Below are 21,528 nucleotides of genomic sequence, written 5' to 3'. Positions count from 1 at the left end.
TGCCAAGGGATCTTTAAGGTGATCTTTAAGGTCCCTTCCAACCCAAGCCATTCTGTGATTTGTTTCTGGCCCTCACTGTAGAGGGAAAATGGTTTGCTGAGGCTGGAGGGGTGCCGTGCCTGCTCCACCACCCGGTGAAGCCTGCAGAAACACCTTGGGGAGCTCAATCTGCCTTAGGGTCAGTGCTGGGATGAGAGAGGGTGATAGTTGGGGCTCCACAGAAGTCTGCAAAGGTTGAAACTGACCAACATGGGGATTTCCTGCCCCAGGTTTAAGCTGCTCTGTGCTAATACAGTAATAAAGTGGGCTGTGATTTTTTCGTGTCTTCACGGTTAACATCGGATACAGCAACTTGTGGGAAATGAAGAGAAGCAGTAATTTTAAAACGGCTGTGTGCATTTGTTAGCTAACATTTGTTTTTGGTTTCAATATTGAAAAGGCAAAGTATCTGAGCATGTTATTTCTTGAAGGTACTTTGAAAATCCCTGTGGTAGTGGTAGCTCAGGATAAATAAACAGAGCAGAGATTGAGCTTGCAGCCTTTGAATTTTTGGAATAATTTTGCAGGCTGCATACCTTCATTTCTATGAATAATTAAGCAGGCTTTTTCAGAAACAATTTTAAGTTGCAAAGGTTAAACCTGGTTACATATCAAAAGTTCTTGAGGGGGAAATATAATCGATAATGTAGTTCTTGCTTAAACTCTAAATTCTGTTTGGACAGGCCATCTCTTTGTAAAGAGGCAGGAATGTTGAGTAGAGAGTTCTTGGTTCAGTTACACTTCAGGAGAAAAAAACCTCAACATTATCACGTTTTCTTTTTCCTCAAGCAAACTCTAGAATCTGGAAGTATTTAGGAAGCTTATAAAGAACAATATGGATTAAAGTGATTTGAATGTAAAAGCAAAAAGAAAAAGCTGTCGATTGAGGTGTTACTGACTGGTGGAAGGGAACAGCGTGTTCTTCAGTAGTTGATAGCATTGCGTGGTATGGGGAATGGCGTGCTGCTATGATGCCATATGCAGTGCATACATTCCACAAATTCAAGACATGATTGGCACCAGTTCCAATCAAGTTTTAGGGGCCTATTTTTCTTTTTGGTTATTGTCTTAGAAGTACATGTTAAGATAAAGCATAATTTTGAAATCCAAACATGAAAAATACATTAAAACGCTATTTTTCAGAAAGCCTGACTGTGCTATCTTACATGTAACTTCATAACTTAGTAACAATGTTCAAAACTACTTATTTGTTATTGAATCAACATAGCTAAAGGAGTTTGTCTCATAGAATAAAAAATATTGACGTATTACAAATTATTTTTAAAATAAAGTCCTTCAACAGTTTATAGAGAAGACACTGTAAGGAAAACAAACGCACAAAAAACCTCAACCTGACACAAAGAAAGGAAGAATTCATGGCTTCTGTAATTCTTCCAGCACAGTATGCCACACTCGTACTTGCTTAGAGTCACTTTAAGCACAGTTGATTTATTTTTGCAGAATTTGAATGCAATAAAGCAGAAAAGCTGTGTCTTTCCTGCTCCTCAGGTGGGATTTCACAGTCTGCCTGCCAGTTCAATAGAAGTGACATTCATTTCTGAGGTTGGCTTCCCCCTCTCCTCCCCAAGGTTTATTTGAATTACTTTTGTTTTCTGAATCCCCGAACAGAGGGATACAGATATTCACTAAAATGGTCATTTGTTTAAAAGTCTCTGAAAGCTTCAAGTACTGTAAAAATTATTTCAAGGTTCTTAGCAAGAATGCTCATGGTAACTTAGTAGGCAAGAATTCATCACCAACATAGTGGGCTAGAAACATACTTCCAGCTTAAACAGGTAGCTGCTTTGTCAGAGACTGCCCAAACAGCCTTGGAGACACAAGGCAGAGGGTTTCTTGAAAGTATCTGTGTAGCCAGTGCTCTTCCCCCTTCCCCGCCTTTGCTCAAGGTCAGGGAAGCCTACCTTTTCATTATTATTGCTGTTGTTATGAAACCACTAATAAAAATTGCTTTGGGTGGTTTTTTTTACTTCCTTTTCTAAATTCAGTGCAATTCCCTGAACTTAAAGCAGGACAATAACCAAAAGCTGCACGTAGTGGAAGCTTTGATTGAGGTCCATGTACAAATAATGATGCTTCACACTTTTCACGGCTGTTATTTCACAGTCTTCGTACAGGAAGGTGAGTGAAGTTACTCTAATTTATCAGTATAGAAATATTTTCATCTCGCCAGTGGAAGGGAGGGAATAAAAATCCCATGCTAGAAAGGAACACGGGTGTGAATGCTTTGTGATAACGGCTGGGTTGGTCTTCCGTACTTTGGTTCTGCCCTTTAATTGATGTGTTCTGCTGCGCCGAGGAGCGTGTCAGCACATCACTGAACATTGGAACATGGACAAAGACAATGAACAAAATGACAGGAAATAAGGAAATTCCCTAGCAAATACAAACGCATGGCAGTGGTGCTGTGAGCACTCGCAAAGTCAATATACACAAACCCTCGCGTCTAAGACAGAAAAGGTTCTTTGAAGGGTGAGCAACTTCGGGATCTATATTCAATTGGAAGGTGCAAAAGAGAAGGAGCTGCGTGCTGTAAATCAGTGGTTGCCGGGCAGTTGTACTGACTGCCATCCACCGGAGTGAATTGCCAGAAGGAGCCAAGGAGGCTGCAGTGATTTACAGATCATTGTTCGCAGGCTCAGGGTACATGATCTCTGCAAACTAACAAAGCAAAGTGAATGGACGTGACGGCAGGAGAAATTTAGTATTGACAAATGCCTGGCAAAGCGCTTGGAAAAGCATCATTTGAACCACCTGAATTAACTGTAACCACTCAGCAGGAGGACCCCGCTGACCCCCTTTGGGGGACGATAAAACACCCACTGGTAGGGAGAGCGGCAAACAAAAACACCATGTGGAAGGGAAAAAATGCACTGTAGTTCCTTTAATAAGGCTGTTTCATAACCTCCGAGGAGATGCTTGAATGTAGTACTGCTTGATCAAAACCAAAACACCTCCACACATTCCTCTGACATCTGTTATTCGCCGTTTATACTTTTAATTATTAAATACACTACCTGTCAGACCTTTCAGGTAGATGATGTGATTCAGTCAAGGGGGCTTCACTAACCAAGAAGGAGTACACCATCAAAACTAATTATTTATTACTATTACTTCAGAGGAAAGTCATTCTATTGTGATTTATGTAACAGTGTTCTTGTTTTGTTGACCAAGTCACCTTTCTCCCTTACCAAGTCCCCAGGAAAAAAGAGTACAGCACTTTATTTCTATATATGTGCTTCTAGTTTATTGCAACAGAAAACAGGTTATAAAAAATATAATTAAGTATTTACCTTGTTAAGTGAAACAGAATTAAATTTTAGGTCATTGACATTCATAGTTAATTAGTTGTATCAGGTGAAAACTGCAAAACGAGTATATTTCATCTTGCTTTCTCAAGTATGCTAGGAAAAAAAATTAAAAATCACTACAACTGGGAGGGGGGACTCAACACATCACACAACAAACTTGTTCAACCAAAGCCATCTGAGTTCACTGGTGAATTACTCACTTTCCCATCTCAGCTGGGTTCCTTCAATTTTAGGGCTCACCAGATGAGAGTGGCTATTACTTCTCTATGAACACCTTAAAGTTTCAGTTAACATCAGAGCCTTCGGGGGCCGGTGACAATGACCTCCTTGATCCCCCAGTACTGGTACTGTGGTCAATATGCAAATATGACTACAGGTCAATTATCTGACCCCCATAAATAGTGAACAGCCCAAGAGCCCTTGGAGCTCTCCTGCACAGCAGCGGCTGCACGCCAGGATCTCCCCTTGAGCAGGGACGCCCGCTCGAGGTCACTTCTCGAGATTGAGAGGCTCCTGGCACAACAGACCCTTGGTAAATGAAAAAAAGCATGCTAAACCTTGAAATCTTAGCTAAGTGATATAAAGGATTGATGATGCATCTGACATCCTTTAGGTGTAAACCATTGACCAAGTCTGGGACTAGGACTGGATCCAGCTGCACCTGGCTACTCTCTGAGGAGTTCAGAAGGCAAGGGGTCCTTTCTGAACCTCATGACTCAATGGGAGGGTCTCCCTGACACCTCCCTGTCCTCTGTGCAGTAAATAACCAAGTGTGCCTTGCCATCTCTGGTGTCTTGTTAAAACACTGTCACATTTACCGTCAAATTTTGCATCACTAAATGTATTGCTGCTTTTCTCTTTGAGTGAAGTCATCGCTCCCTCCGCAACAGCAGATGGGCCGTTCCTTCATGGGAGAGCCTCTTCCCTCTCAGACCAGATGCTGTCCCTGGCACACATTGTCTCTCACATTGCATTGCTACTTCGTCTCCTGGGGCAAAGGACATCTGAACTTGCACGTATGCTGCACGCTGCCCTCAGCAGAGAACTCCTTGTATTTGCTGTATTTATCGTTATGATGATTCCCAATTAGTGTTGGGTGTGCTAATATACTGAAAAAAATGGGTATCACTTTTAAATCTCATACAAATGGTTCCAAATTAGTTCAGGGTGCTGGGGTTGTCCTTTTGTTAGTGTTAATTGGTGGCAGTGCCTTCTGCCCACACTGGAACTCTTTGCTGGGAAGAACAGCACTGCACTGGTTCGATTTATTATTGTGCAGGAATACCTGCTCTCCTTCCCTTTTTCTTTCAGTCTGGATTCATTTTTTAGTTTTACTGGAATCACCATACTAATACAGTGTAAGGGATGTGACTTGCCTTGAGCATTTGAGATTCAATACTTTTGAATCCTGACATACGCAGTACATTGGAGTATAATGAAATCAAGACTTAGTGCTTAGTTGTATAAAATTGCCTGGTTGTTTCCATCACTTTTTCTTTTTTATATCTCACAAACCGCCAGTCCCCCGTTGTGAATATCTTCACCCACATCGTTACAAACCAGTTGTAGCTGCAGCTCTTGCAACGTTTCTCTGATCCATGAGTTCTCAGCACACCGGGAGCATCCTAGTTGCAAAGTTGGGGAAAACAAGAGGACCCACCATGCTCATGGGGGTCACTGGGTACCAGAGGGGTGGGCTCTCACAGGCCATGAAGCCCCAGCTGGAGCAGAGCTGGGAAACTAGGAACTGGCTGCAGAGCATGACCTGCTAGAGGAACAAGCTTTGGTCATCTGTGAAGCCAACGGTGTTTGGTAAAACAGCTGGAGAAGTTATTGCTGTCTGTTTGCAGGAAAATAAAGACAGAGGGGCAGCCAGACACCTGGGAGGGATGAGCTAGGGGCCCTGATGGACTGCTGAAGGTGGATTTGGGTGGTGGGAATGTTACCTGTATCTCTGAGCTTGAAGCAGCTGGGAAGTAGGAGGCTAGAGGTGACGTCTGCAACAGTCACAGAATCACAGAATCATAGAGTAGTTTGGGTTGGAAGGGACCTTTAAAAGTCATCTAGTCTAATCCCCCTGCAACGAGCAGGGACATCTTCAGCTCTTATCAGGTTGCTCAGTTCCCTGTCCAGCCTGGAAGAAATGTGGCAAAGAGGTGAGTAGGAAGCTTCGCCTACTTTAGACAGCATTGCCGGGCTGGAAGCCAGGAGACTGAGTGGGCACGGTGGTCTCAAATGGCTGGTGGCACCACTGTGGAGCTGAGGAACACAGATGAGATGGGGAGGGAATGCAGTATGTCCTGGACAGAAGGGCAAGCCTGCCCCTTGAAAACACAGATTGACAGGGAAACAAGTTTGCCCGGAAAGAGGACCTCAAGAGCAGAGGGTTGGTTACACCAATGCTACCTGAGGAGGGAGGTCTGCCCAAGCTGAGGGTTTCCACAGGGCCTACTGGCAGCTCGCCGTCGGCTCTGAGTGTGGGGTTCCACCAGCGATAAGATCCTGTAAAGAAGCACTCAGATTTTCATACACTTCTTTCTCAAGCCAGCTCAGCCTTGAAATTGCTGAGACCTGTGCCAGCATCAAGCTATGAAGCCGTAAATAAGCTTGTTTATTACTAGCCTTATGGTAAATAATCACTGCAGTTTGGGCAAACAGCAGTACTGAGCCTCTCTAACAAGTTCTGCCTGGGCTTGTGTTGAAGCTCTGCCAGTTCTCCGTATGGATACTAATAAAGCTCGTGAGTTATTTGGATTGTCTCATTCCTTCAACCATTTATTGACCTAAATAATTTTGTTCTCAGTCACAGCAGACACTGAGGAGCTGATGGTAAATCATACCATCTTGTACCATACATACTCTGGTACTTGAGTAGGCTGTAAATTTACCATATCTGGTAGACTTGAGCTGGCTATAAATTCTTTCTCTGCTCCTGAAGCTTGGCTGGCTGTGGAAAAGCCGGCGTGTGTTGTGCTGCCTCGTGTTTGCAGCCGTGCAGGGAGTCAGAGTGCCTATTTCTCATTCAGCCTCAGCGCGGTAGAGCCCCTTCTAAATGTTGGGGTTCTCCTCTGCCATCCTTTAAAAAAAAAACCCCACCACCCTACATCAACAAATAAGGTAGGTCAAGAGCAACACCAAATGCGGCTTCAGTCTCTTCTCCGTCAGAATTCCACCCCGGAACAGCTCTGTGCGCGTCGGCTTCCTCAAAGACTCTGTTCCCACTGTGATTTACACCGTCTTGCCTTCAGTAATGTAAAAATAAATCTCGGCTCTGCGAGATGAGATCGTACCTCCGAAGGAATAAATTTCACCCCTCCAAAGAGTGAAGTGAGAACAGGTGCTTGGGTATATGAGCATATCAATCCATTGGCTTAAAATTAAGTGCGCAGGTGGATTAAGACAATTCTTTCCACCAGGCTTCTGGTTACAAAGTAAGGCTACATGACATTAAGCAGTCAACGTCCTAAATCAAATACAAATTTCCTGGTTTCAGCCTGAAAAGTGATTATTTCACACACAGCTTGTTATAATTTTTCAGGAGGAAACTTAGTGACAAAAGCTCTTGTTTAAGAATATTTTTCTAAATTAGATTAATTTTTTGTAAAAGGTTTCTGTTCTTAATAAAATGGATGAAACATTTGGACATGTACAACCACTAAAAAGCTTTATATAAAAAAAACGTAGTTTGTTCTTTTCTTGCAAGAGGGAGGAACTATGAAGTCTCCCCATATTCTTCCTTTTGCCTCCTTATTTCCATGTGAAGTGATAGTTTGTCCTGGGGGGTCCTATCCAACCAGTACAACTTCATTACTTTGAGGTCAGCCGTTTTTCAGATCAATGTGAAAATGTGGTTGCTATCCAAAGGTAAGTCTCTGCCAAAGCAGTGATTTCCAGCACAGGGAGACATTTCTGCTCTAACAGTAATTTTGCCAGCTCGTGTAGCAATAACATTGAGGTGATAAAAGCACAGAAGGATGACTTTTGCAAAAACACTGGCGATCTCAGGTACATGGATGGCAGCATTTCACTGTTCTTCCCCCTTCTGCTTCATTCATTCATAAAACCATAGAATTGTTTAGGTTGGAAAAGACCTTAAAGATCATCAAGTCCAACTGTTAACCCAGCACTGCCAAGTCCACCACTAAACCATGTCCCTCAGCACCACATCTACATGTCTTTTATATACCTCCAGGAGTGGTGACTCAAACCACTTCCCTGGGCATCCTTTTCCAATGCTTGACAACCCTTTTGGTGAAGAAGCTTTTCCTAATATCCAAACTAAACCTCCCCTGGTGCAACTTGAGACCATTTCATCTTGTCCTTTTCTCCTGTTACTTGGGAGAAGAGACCAACCCCCCTTCATTCCACCCTCCTTTCAGGGAGTTGTAGAGAGCGATAAGGTCTCCCCTCAGCCACCTTTTCTCCAGACTGAAGAACCCCAGCTCCCTCAGCCGCTCCTCACAAGACTTGTCCTCCAGACCCCTCACCAGCTTCGTTGCCCTTTGGACATGCTCTGGCACTTCAATGTCTTCCTTGTAGTGAGGGGGCCAAAACTGAACACAGCATTTGAGGTGGGGCCTCACCAGTGCCAACTTCAGGGGGACAGTCACTTCCCTCATCCTGCTGTCCACACTCTGTCTAATACAGGCCAGAATGCTATTGGCCTTCTTGGCCACCTGGGCAAACTGCTGGCCCATGTTCAGCTGGCTGTTGACCAACACCCCCAGGTCGGGCAGCTTTCCAGCCACTCTGCCCCAAACCTGTAGCATTGTGTGAGGTTGTTGAACCTCACACATGTGCATGGAGCCATGGAGAATGGACCTGCAGCCATAAAGCAGTGAGAAAAGTGTTCTCCCCACCTCTCCTCCACCTGCAGGGCAGGACCCACAGGGCAGAGCCAACTCACACGAGTTTTCCAGTGAAGATGCACCACTTGGGTAGCGCTGCCTTCTTCCAAATCTGCAATAAGTGTTAGAAATATACTACTACCTTTTCTACATTATATAAAATGTCTCAGCTAAACAATTGTGGTGTAGGTGTAGTCCCTTTCTGTTTGCTGACTGCGAAATATTTTGGGGGGTTTGATTTTATTAGGCCTAGTTTCTAACTAGCGCATTGGTGCCTGCAAATATTTAGCCTGTCCTAAGACTGCATCAGGAGTAAAGCAGTGTTAGCCATTCACAAGTAACGACAAATCCAGATTTGGTGGTTGAAAATGCATTTTCTGTGAAAAAGAAATTTCTATAGCCTGTCCTGTGTGATATTATAATATCAAATGAATGCACAAATCTACTTCTGGTCCCATTCTACACCGGATTTCGGTGGTTCCAGTAGGACTCCCTCTGCCTCAGTCTCCACCCGAACACCAGCTCTGCGAGGGACAGCCTGAAGCTTCTCAGCTCTGGCAAATCGGACTCTAATCCTCTGAAAATGGGGCCTGTGAGTGGGAACCGATGTCCAAAACACATCTGAGGGGAGAGTCAGCTAATTGATTCCATTTGGACCCCAGCACGCTGCATCCCTGCCCGCTCTCTATGGCTAAGCAGCAAAGAGGGCTTGGGACTGTCGTTGCACCGTTGCACTTCAGCAGACTTTGAACTCTCAATTTCAGGTGATACTCGAAGGGAGAAATCCGTACCCTGGGGAGCGAGTAGCCTGTCCTTCAGCCTAAATGGGTCTGTCGGTGAGGAGAGGATGAATATTGTTTCTCAGTGCTCGGCTCTCACGTCTCTGCACCCAGCATGGCTTTCCCTGGTCCATCACGGCTGTAACGGTGTCACCTCTCACCCCTGTGTACTGAGACCACACGTGTGTGTAAGTGACCACAGTCATGAACTGTGTCACAGCTCATATAACACAGATTGTCTTTTTCTTCTTCAGCGAATCCTCGGAAAAGTTTGGAGCTTTTTGTGGGACATCTGCTTTTACACGAGGAACATCCTGTGCTGACTTTGTTCAGCAGCCACAGCCTTCGAGCGAGTCAGCCAGGGATGCTGTCACCCTAAGAAATACTGCTCAGCAGCCAGATTATACGCCATGAACCGTTTCTTCAGGGAATCCATCTTAAACTCATTTTAGGCTAACACAGTCAGAGCCGTATATTACAGAAGGGGGCAGCTAACCCTTTAGATCTGCTAAGTGTGATTGAAACACATTACTCACTTTCTCTCCACCTGGACGGTTTTAGCCAAGAAAACAATTGTTGGGGGGAAAAAAACTTGCTATGCAGAACGGTCATAGAGCAATGTTAATGATCCAAAAGGTTTCTTTGCCCTGACTTCAAATCAGAGCCAGCTGCCAGAGAGAGAAGCACAGGAACGATCTGTTCCAGGATATCCTCAGACCTTCTTCAAGTCAAACAAATTTTACCATAGGATATTAAAGTATTAACAAAATTGGCAGCATCAGTACAAACCTGCGCATTAATTCTTTGTTAATAAAGTGTTTTTTTCTTGGTGCTAAGGCCATGCAATATGTCTTCTCTGCATCCACATGCTGTGAAGCTGACAGCATCTTGGCACGAGCGAGCCCTTGGGGAAGGCGGGCATCATGCGTAAGGGTCTGCTCATTTATTAAATGAGCACCCCAACGTCAACTAAAGCCTCACCAGGGCTGGGAGGGAGGTTGTAAGGAGCGACGGTCAAATGAGATGTTCGTCAGAGGGCTGTAGATACTCTGTCTGATGTAACCAACATAATGGAAATGAGAGAGAGAAGCCTCCTTGTATCAAAATACTGGTGGAAGTTCTCCCTAACCAAGAACTCTCTCTTCCCGTATAGTTGAAAACCTATCCTAATCCTGATTCAGCAGAAGTGGTTTTGGTTATTTTCTTGGTTTGTTTTTTTGTTTTTTTTTAACCAGTCCAGGCTTCCTCTAGGCTGCAGAAGATGCTTGCTAGCAGGTACCATTTCAAATGACAAGTGCAGCTGAGAAAAGCTTCTGGTGGACAGCAGAGATGCCAGCACAGCAAGAGGCAGAAGTGTGGCGTGGGTCACATCGCAGTGGTGTGGGAGGATCTTGCCCCTTCCCTTCCCCTTCCCTTTTCCCTTCCCTTTTCCCCCCTTTTCTTTCCCCTTTTCCCCTTTTTTCACCCTTTTCCCCTCCCCTTCTTTTTTTCCACCCCCCCTCCTCCCTCTTTTTCCCCCTTTCCCCCTCTTTTTTCATTCTTTCCCCCTGTTTTTTCATCCTTTCCCCCTCCTTTTTCCCTTCCCTTCTCCTTTCCAATTTTGGTTCAGCTCAAAGCCTTCAAAACAGCAGCTAACTACGGGGAGGAGAGGAAAAGAAGATTAAATATTTTTTCATCTGAGAACACTGTGAGCGTTGCTCTTTCTGTATTGCCTTTCTCAGCCCTTGCCTGCTCCACAGTCAAGGAGAACTTGCTCTCAGAGGGAGCAACCCTCTCTCCTTGTGCACTCACAACAGTTCACAACCCAAAAAGCATCTTCTTTTCCTGCTTTTCCGTTGCTAGTTATTTCTGCCTTAGTTTAGTGCTAAGAAGGCTCAAGACTAATATCACCTGAACAGGAGAAAGCCTCCCATTCTCACGACGTGGCTCTTTGTCTTTTCGATTTGGTATTAATGAAACAATCTCTCTGCTTAAAAATGGAAAGGCTAATTATTTCCCTTTTTAATATAAAAATCTGTTATAGGCCTGGTATTAGATTTGTCACATTACCACACATTGATCCTGTAAACTGGAAGAAAAACCCTACCCTAACCATCAAACTGCCCAGCTGATAAAGCCAAACCCCCTGATAATATCAGGCTTGTTCTACACAAAATGAACAGAAATGGAATTGTTATATTGTGGGGTGAAATAATACGGTATGATTCCAAAAATAAAGGCCGAGAAAGAAAAATAGAAGTGATTTTGAGATAAAAATCACGTTAATAATGCTTTCCCCGTGCAGAACAAAAAAAAAGAAGAAAAGAAAAAAATGGTGTGTTTGAGTGTGATATTGCAGGAGCAGATACCACTGATCCACTCATTCATTTGGGCAGGGCTCTCCGGAAAGGTCTGCGGGCAGGATGAATACGGATTGTTAGCATTCATGAAAGGGCTTCATCGCTTGGTTGCTGGGAAACAGCAAGGGAAGGGTAGGGATGCCAGCCTGGTGATAGGGATAGCGGCAGCTGCATTAATCCCCTGCTTTGCAGACAGGAGATCTCTATCGTTGCCAAACGCGAACGCCTGCACAGGCTGGCGGAAATTTCAGAAGGTCGTTTCGCTAATGGTTTTGTAGAGATGTGGAACATGAGAAAAAGCCTCAGCCAGCAGCAGCGTCTCGTTAGAGCTCTGAAAAACCTCCCCTAGCCCATAAAATAGAGTTTTATGGGATATTATACTCGTGTGTAAAATATCCGTGCTGTTTGCTTTTTAGGTAAGGAGAATATAACTAAGGTGACCTGCCTCAGTGAGGATCAGGGACCATCAAGTGTTATCGTTAGTTAATAAGCAGAGGGATGCTCAGATTTTTACTGAAAAAGGCAAAGGAAGAATTTGGTAAATTGAGACTGGGCTTTTCTAGGTAGGCTTACCTGTGAGCAGAGTTAAGACCAGACCTTTGGTAAGCCCCCAGGGCGTGGATGCAGCGGTCAGGATTTGACTTAAATTTAAAGGTTTTTATTTTGTTTCTTTTGTGCAATATCTTCTTGTGTTCTGTCAGTAGGGAAGACATAAGGTACATTCAAAAAATGGTGAAGTTTCTTAAAGGTTTATCCCGTACAGGGCACTTTATGTTGTCCTGCTGCCTTCCAAGGGATTAGCATCAGTTCCTAGTAAGGGTAATCAAATCTTGTAAAGTTTTATGATTCTGCTGCTTTGTTTTTTACCACTCCTTCAGAATGGTATGTTCAAATGTGTGTAATGGGAGTATAGTGAACTATAGGAAAGACTTCAGAGAAGTCGAGAATATTTTTTTTATTTTTTTGTTAAAGCACCAGCTATTTTTCACTCTGACTGATCACTTGTCATTATCCTGGAATTTCCAAGGCAAGGAAAAGCCCCACGAAGTAGAGGGGAAAAATCTCAGTGCCCTTGAGCTCTGCTGGACTCTGACACAGGAGACTTCTTACAAGTCAGGGGGCTGATTGTAATGAAGGTCCAAGACTGCTTTTAGTCCTTCTGTTCTTTAATCTTCAAGAAAAGCAATCTTTGTGTGTATGGCTCTTCTGAAATGACTCCGAATGTGTTTATGAATGCTCAGTGGAAAGTACAGCTCAGCTGAAACAACATTGGGGAATAAGGACGTGGGTGTTAGCAGCAACGGTGTGTCTCCTTGCCATTAAAACAGTGTCCACCACCCTCACTCATCTTCCGACGGACAGACTGACATTTATGTGTCTTCAATTGCAATCGCCCGGAAAGCAGCAAACTGCATCTCATTCTTGATTATTCAAATAGCACTTCCTGAGAAACGTTGAAATTCGTAATAATACTCAAAACTTCCCCTGACGGGAAGTGATGCGTGTGGAGGGGCTGTCTTGTACCATCCCTTCAGAAATTAGATACCATGATATGACATTTCCTTTTAGCAATCTTGGGAAGCTCTTCCAGCGTTGATAGCAATCATCTCCAAAGGAAAAAAGTGCACTAACCTCTGGTGAATATATCTTGAGAGAGAAGCGAAAACAATCTTGTGAAAGGTATTACCTGGCTTCTGGAGGAAGGAGCCATGGTGAACGTGCTTTCACCGTTCCAGCTGAAGGGATGTGAAAATGGGGAGATTAAAGAGGCAGAGCTCGTTCATCGGAGGGGAGCTTCTGGGAGGGGACAAAGTAGAACAAGAGAGAGCCCTGAAGCACTGTGTTTTCTGTTGTGCTAGAGGCCTCCTCTAAAGGGATTCAGGGAGAAAGTGAGAAGTGAACTGGTTCCCTGGAAGACCCCATGAACCAGATGTAGATGGCTGTTTCTCTGTAATGGCAATGCTTTCTTGCCGCACCTGCCTACCTCCCTGCCTTTAGGAAGATGCCTTCACTCAGTGAGATGAACGCCAACCTTGTGGTGGGTGGACACCCGGAAGATGTCTGTGGTGGAGCAACCAAGCAAGCTACCCTTAGTCAAAGGGATTTCTTTCAGGACTCTGTTATTTGACAGATCATTTAGGGCTACGTTACAAACATAATGGCAGAAAATGGTGATCCTGTTTAGCCTGCAGGAACATTCACTGTCCAGGGCTGCTCCTTCTTTGCTGTCCACATGCAGGAACATGCTGATTACCTCTCCTTTTCCATACGGGATTAGCAACGTGTCTTCTGACCCTGAGCTGTTATAAGGTGTTTCATTTCAGCCTTTGAATGGTAAATATGCCTTAAAATTACACTGACTTAATTTTCAGGACTATATTGATTTACTAGACTCAATTTCAGGTACGAGCAGGTTGGATTTCATTTAAAGGAAGGGCACATATCTCTGTGGCATGCCAGATTGGGCAGGTATATGAGATAAAATGCATACACGATGTTATATTGTTAGTCTTTTGCTTCTTTTTAAGTGGTGGGAGGATTAGATGGTGGAGGTGGGGGGATGCAGGGGGCTGTTCCTTGGGTTTTCTAACACAATGTACCCTGAGATCTGACTGTGCCCTTTCCATCAAGTTGTGTGACCCAAGTGTTGGGCTGTGAGTGTGCACTTCATAAAACCTGTGTTCATAAAACCCCTGTTCTCACATGCTCATTGTCTTCTTGTGTGACCGTGTGCCTCTCCTTTCCTATCCTTTCCCCACCCTCTTTTCCCTGTCTTCCCTATTCAGCTGCAAATTCCTGGCATGGAAGGAGCCACGTTGCGGCATAGCTGCTACCATGGGCTTTCTGGCTTGACTGAGTGGATACTCCAGACATTTTATATAGCAATATACACTTTTATTGCCAATAATAATATTGCCATATTTATCCCAAGGCAAGGAGGAGAAACATAAATTCTCTCTGGCAATGCTTATCATCTGAAAGTACATGTACAACAATATCCCAAGTAAATTTTCTAAATATGCCATCATCATCATTATAGCAGCAATGATGCTTCTCACAGCCAACACCAATGCTATCAGTTTTGTTAATGCAGTCAAGTATGGGTGAAATACTGTATTACTGTTTTATGCATTTATATGCACACATTTTTGCCAGTAAGAAAGTGATATTAATTGAAATAATTGAAACGCTGGTTATACCTCATATCAAATATGGGAAACTGTATTACTTGAAATACTTAGCAAAAATGCTTTCGTATCTTAGTGTTTTTTCTATTTTGAACTCCAGCAAAGAGTGGTGACTTTTTACTGCAATCATAATATGGCAGATCAGAAATGGGTTTTGTACTTTTTTGCTGGATCAGTAATTCAGCAAGTGAAAGGCAGCTGGCCCTTCTCCAACGAAACCATTTCAACTGTGGTTTTAAAACAGATGATTCTCCCTGTGGCTCCTGCAGGAGGGTGCACAAGATCTCGGTGTGCTGCCTTTTACCAGCAGCATTAGATCTGCTAGTGAGACGTGGCTAAGCAGAAAAGTAGACACTTGAAATTAAAAGCAGTTTCAGCTCTTCTTTTCCAGGGTGGTATGATTTATCTCCATGCCAGGGCTTTTTTGATTTTTAAAGAGAAGCAGTGGCCACTAGAGGGAGAATAGGTGATGCGTTTGAGTTGTACGCGCATACTTCGTTTTGAAGACATATTCTATATGCAGCTACTGACACAAAAAACCTGTTTTTCTTGTTCTGGTTGGTGTGTGATCCTAATCTAGTTTTATCTCATTGCAGAAACACAATGAAATAAGAATGACAAACTGTAGTTTTATTAAAATACTTTGCTTGGCTTGATTTGAGTGTAAGTTGCAGGGATCATTGCCCAATGCCCTTTGTGGCTATCACTAACAGAGGAATAATGTTTTAAGTTGAAAGATTACTTAAAAATAAATGAGCAATTTCTTACTAGTTATTCTAGAAGGAACTATAACCAGGTAATGTTGACAATTTGGAAAAAAATCTTTCTGGTGGTGTTTATTTTCTTGCTAAATTCTCCCCAAAATGCTTTTTAAATATACACTACTCCACAGATTTGTTCTTTTCTGAGTGGGCTCTTCAATTACCTTATCTGAATATCTCTTCTGCTCATAGACTGCATGCATATTCTGCATCAGTGAATGAAGAGAGGCATCTAAAGCCACCTGCTCAGGACCATCTTTGGGAGTGTGTTTCACGGGCTTGGTACCCCAGCACACCTTACAGGGATGCCCTTTTGTGGGGGCTGCTCTGCAGCTGGAACACCACCGATGGTGATTTTGGAGGACTCACCAGCTTCTACCCATGCTTTCAAAAGAGGCCAAGAAGTCCTGCAGTTCTTACTCCTTACTCAGGCAAAACCAGCCTTTGAAGCCAACGATGAAGCTTGTTTTATCTTGTGGACAACAAAAGAGGAACCGGTTCAGTAGATCTCCAGGGGGTGGGCAGGAGCTGCAGGGATGGATGTAAGCAGTGGGCTTCTCTCATGATGTTCCCCCAGCAAGCTGAATCCTCCTTTGTCCACCCCGTGCAGAAGCACAGCTGGTATCCATCAGTCGGTGTTTCTCCTTGCCCCGTGCTTCCTGTGGGCTCCTTTCTTCAGCAGGAGCCCGCCTGCCCTCCCCAGCCCCAGGCAGCAGTCTCTCATCCCACCCTCGCTTCTGTTTGCTGTTTCTTTCCTTGCCCTCTCTTTTTGCCCCTTGAAATTCTCAGCAGGGCTGGCGCGCTGGCACGCCGGGTGGTAGGCTTGCCTTGCTAACCGGATTAGAAAGAAGGTTATGTTTATTTTCATGAGCAAGGATCAGTAAAATGGTTTTCCAGACTGCCTAAATATTTCATTCCAGTCAAGAGGAATCTGTAGATCCTTTGAAGACGTGTGTGCCGCCTTTCAAGTACCTCCTGAAATAGTTTTCTTATGGATATTGCCATATTCAGCAGCTCAGACCTACACTGTTTCTTTCCTTGGGGATTACAGATAAAGCTTTATCTTATTAAGAAGGCTGACCCGTACTCCAGTCTATTTTTCTACTGATCCCAATCTTAACGTTAAATACAACAAGATTTCATGTAAAAGCAGCGTATTAGGACATAAATGTGCTCGATACCAACAGAGTAATCTCTTTATTTCTCTCCAAATTTGGCTTATCCAAATCCTCCAAGTGTTTTCTCAGGGAACATTATTCCAAGAATATATTTGTCTGCTTTTCCCTGTAGATATTGATCAAATTGCACTGAAGTCAGTACAAGATTTCTCAAAGATTTTCAGTGTTTTACTTTCAGCTTTGCATCAATTTATATTTTCCCAGGTTGTTCTATTTTATTCAGAGCTTGGCTATAACATTAACATTAATTTCTGTTGGAAATCCAGGAACTGCTAAAGATCAGGGAACAAACTGAGTGTAAAATACAGGCAGTGATACATTTTTCTGCCCGCGACCTTCCAGTGTCCAGCTTCAAGTGGTCAGTCATTATCAGTTACCCCAAACCCACAGTATAAATCATTCACTAATTCCTACCCTGAACCTCTCTAGGCAAAGAAAAAGGCACTTTCTGGCATGAGAAGAAACAGAAATAACATTGGGAACGCAGAAAGAAAGCTTGATTATTATTCTTTTCCTGTATGCCATCAACCAAGCCTTCTCTGGCCTCCAGGAAAACTTCTCATGCGTTTTAATTTCTTTCAGGCAACCCATGACCTCTGCAGCCTGATGTCCCCCAAGGTGGATACTTGAAGGGCACTTCCCTGCCTTGAGCCTAGATACCCTGGCGGCAATCACAGCTGAGCTCCTGAGCCTAGCAAGCCAGCGAGATACCCTTCACAGCCTTTATCTCTCTCTTGGTGGGGATGTCGGTATCAGCATCGTCTGCTTTGCGTCTTTGGATGCAGGGTGAAGAAGTGATTCTCGCTGCTAAACTCCTCGGTCCCTCCAGCACTGTGCCTTGTTGGGGGGGCGAGATGGTGTGGGGAAGTACCGGAAGATTGGCGAGGAGGACTGTAACTATGCTCAAGTGACTGGCGTGTGGGGTGCTGGAAAACACATCTATCACACTCACTGTTGCTTAGTTTTGTGTGCTCAACAAGTAGAACATCAGCACTTAGATAACATGGTCCTGGGGTGGACTCAGGGGCACCTTATCAAACACGCCTGGGATTCTTGCCCTGCTGTTGAGGAGATCAAAGCCCAGCAGAAATCTCTGCCTGCCAGAATCCTTGAAATACAGCCCCAAACAGCACGTGGGAGCTCCCTCGCTCCCTCACTCCCTTGCTAACAAGGACTCTCTTGCTAATAAGGACTCTCACTCTGCTGCAGCCCCTGCTTGCCTGCTCTGCCCGGGTGCTGCTTCAGAGGTTCCCCCATCCATGAGGTATTGACATTAAATTTGTTCTTTGCCCTTAATCCATGGTTTTGTGGTTGTTCCTGCTTCCTGCCTGCATCGGCTCACACAGATGGTAACAAGTAGGTGCTCAGTCTCACTGGAAAGTCTGGAGGAGTGTTCTCTGGAAGAGAATTTGCAGCTCCAAACCTCCTCCATCTTTAATGCCAAAAACAGGCAATAAAAGGGGTCCTGGAGTGAGGAGTAAGGGGGGGTTAAAAAGCTAGGAGTAAATGGTAGTGCTGTAGACAAGGAATTTCCATGGGCTCGTGAATAAAACTACAGTGACGTACCCAAGAACTTGCCCCTGACCCAGCCTTGAAATACGTGGCTATTCCTGATCCCGAGCAGTGGTGTGTTGATGTGTTGTGTAAATCCCAGGGTGCTGCTGAGAGAACATCTCCAAACACAGCACTGTGACAATTCATTAAACATTGCTAGATCTTCGGCTTTCTTATCAAGCCCTGTCATATTACCTTTTGGATGTAACAGATTGCCTCTGTGTTAATTGAATGATACACCAGAAAACAGAGCAAACGAGAGAGCTCAGAGGCTGCCACCATCCCTGTATTGTAAATAACAAGAACTTGATAAGGAAAAATTATCAGAACATCTCCTTATTATACTTAATAAAGGAACAACAAATTGCTACGTTCTTGGATGGTTGGGAAAAATAATGAGTTGAACAACAGACAATCTCATTTCTCTTTCCAACTGTGCAGAAATTAAATGTCAACTACAACCACTTATTCTTCATTTCCACTTCTCTGTACCATACTTTTCCTTGTCAGGCTGCTTAACTGAAAGTGAAGTGGGAGAGGGGACAAAACCAACCTCATTTCTAAGAAGCCAACAACAGGTTTAAAATGCCGGAGCATGCTCTATGAAACTCATGAGTGCTTTTTGTAATGAGAAAAGTTTCTGTGTAGGATAAACTTCTCTTGTGCAAAGCTATTTCCTATTAATGTTTTAAAATAGATACAAAGTGGCTGTGTTTTCATGGTTAGAGTTTGATGTGACAATTGTGTGTCAAAGGAGAAAGTCATCTCCTCTAATATATATATAAAAATATAAGCAGTATGTTTGTTTCTCTGTTGTTACATACTTTATTTGTTTATTCCCACATGAATTATGTTTCAAATCCTTTGAAACTAAACGGAGGTGGAAAGCACCGCAAAAGGAAAATCAGCTCACAGAAGAATTAATTAAGCAATTTGCAGTAGATCAAAGCAGCAGAGAGAATCAGGCTGGTGACTTTGTGGTTCAGTTCCAACTAAGCTTTGGCTGAAGCTGTTCTGGATCCAGCCTAACACAACAACTTGAGAACTGTGATGTGTGCCCAGCGGTTTGAATCTTTGCTTGATTCATTGCCCCAGATGATGAAACTCAAAGGCTATTTACAGGCCGGTTCTTCTTTTGTGTGGTCCAGCAGACCGCAGGAGGTTTTTAGTGTGGACTTTGGTGTTTCCCCATCCTGCCACAGCTGTACCACCATGGCTTCTCGGCTCCCTCTGAGGCAGGGCAGGGAGCTGTGTCCGCTTCTCCATCCCCACATGAGAGCCAGTGTTATGTTTGAGGAACCCAGCACAATTTATTGTTGTTTAGACAATTATTCTCTCACCCAGTGACCCCTCCTCACCTGGGAAGGGGAATTGGGAAAAAAACAGGGAAACCTGAGGGTTAAAATATAAACAGATTTAATAGAATAAGACTAAATAATTAACATTAATAACACTGAAGAACCAGTATTGATCCCGATACCAATATAAAATATTCAGGGACTCTACCCACCCCATTTTTTTCGGCAGGAAGCTGTGCACTCCCGGCAGGAACAGAAAATATGAGACACTGAGAGCGCTGCAGCTTCGGGAGGAAGGGAAGAGCTCAGGGGTCCGGCACCGGGTCAAGAACTTCTCAGGATCACAACCATAACAGAAGAGGGGAAACTTGTCATCAAACTTTCTAATTTATATTGGATGTGATGTTCATAGTATGAAATGATCCATCTTGGGTCAAGTGCCCGGGTCTTGCTCCCCCTCATCCCAGGTTAGCACCTGGCTGACTTGAAAACACTGAGACCTGGAAGCCCGCACATGGCAGCTGGCTGTAAAGTAAATATTTTCACTAATTCAGACACTAGAGCCTTCTAAGAATGCATTTTTCCCAAGCGTTAGAAGAGACCTTACCAAAAAGTTAAATTACTGAAAAAGAAAATAATCCTGTATCACTCAAATCATGACAGCCAGTATGGCTGTAACCCCTTTGCATCCTTCTTCATGGCTCAAATGAAAGTCTGTGTAAGAGGGTGCCAGCGAGGATACCCTTCAACCCAGCCATTTCTTTATATCCTCCAGCCAGAAACTTGGAGATCCCTGCACATGTGCTGTCTGCACTGGGGACAGGCCACTATCTCCTGTACCAGCCTCTCATGATGCGGCCTCCAAATGTTTGTGATGGGCACGGAGCTCTCCAGGAAGGGATGCAGCTGGAAAGATGGGCAGTGTTCACCAACCATGACATCCAGCTGCTGGATGAGCTGCTGATACTCCCTCTGCCAAGCGAGGGAGGAATGGCCACATTTCCATTTACATTATCACCATCATAACCCTGAAGGTCAACAAGGGGGCTGGATGCAAATGAAAATGGACCTGCTAACATTTAGTTTAAGCTAATTTCCCAAACTGTAGCAAGCAGAGTGCTGGCACACAGCCTGGCATGGCAGTGGCACCAAGTGCTGCCGTGTCTTCTGCAATTTCTGCTCCTGCTCTCCCCAGATGCAGGGGGTGGTGCTGGCACCACCAGCTCCAGGCAACCCTCCAGGGCTGCCCCAAATTCATCACTCCCACCCTCAGCAGCTGGCAGCACCCTGGCAGATGGAATGGCTCCATGTCCACAGCATTCCTTCCATTCAAAAGAAAAAGGCAACTGCTGGAAAGAGGAAGGGGGAAATACCAAAATCCAGCCCCAGTGGTAACTCATTAAAACCGCGCAGCTCCCAAGGAGAATTTTAAGCTGACAGCTTGATGCTTATTTACTCGAAACTGCATGCTGAGACCTGCTGGAAATGGGATAATTCTCCTTGTTTAGTGTGGATTCAGGCAGCACTTGGTTTAGTTTTTAATACAGTGAAATCCTTTATTTTTCAGCTGTCAGGTGGCTCTGTTTGGACCTTCCACCAGGAAGCTGTAGTGAAGCACTGGCACTCGCTGGGGCTAGCAGAGGAGCACTTGTCCCCTTGAGAAGTTTATAGTCCCCCTTATAGAAGTTTATAGAAGTCCCCCTTCACCCACGGCAAGCTCCTCTGTCTGAATACAAATGTGAGTTCAAACCAGAGAGGTACAGCCACGTTTTGTGCAGAGATGAATATAGACCAAAACATGGCTTGGGAACGAGCTCCAGAAAGCAGAATGTGTGTATGGATTAAAAGGACCGCGTTTGTGTGCTACCAGGAATGGGCAATGCTGTATAGTCCTAACGATTTTGACAGATTGGAAAATCAGAGCAGCCCAAAGAGGACAATTTCCCTGGCTGAGATAAAGGAGTTCACACCATGTCTCGGTGGGGAGAGCAGAAATGACATCTGACTCTGCATGGCATGTCGGGTGTGAAGAGCCCCACAGAAGCAGGCTGGAGGAGGATGCTGAGCAATGATTCCCAGGACGATCTGTGACAAGAGAATACCTTCTCACAAACATTGGCCAAGGAGGACCCTCTTAATCTCTTTAGCAGCGAGCATTGAGCTTTCTGCATCAATTAGGAAATGCAAACTGAACCCAGGCTGATGGCAAGCTCTGT

Source organism: Calidris pugnax, unplaced genomic scaffold, assembly GCF_001431845.1.
Source record: "Calidris pugnax isolate Ruff unplaced genomic scaffold, ASM143184v1 scaffold31, whole genome shotgun sequence".
Taxonomy (NCBI): Eukaryota; Metazoa; Chordata; class Aves; order Charadriiformes; family Scolopacidae; genus Calidris; species Calidris pugnax.
This window is presented reverse-complemented; position numbering follows the sequence as displayed.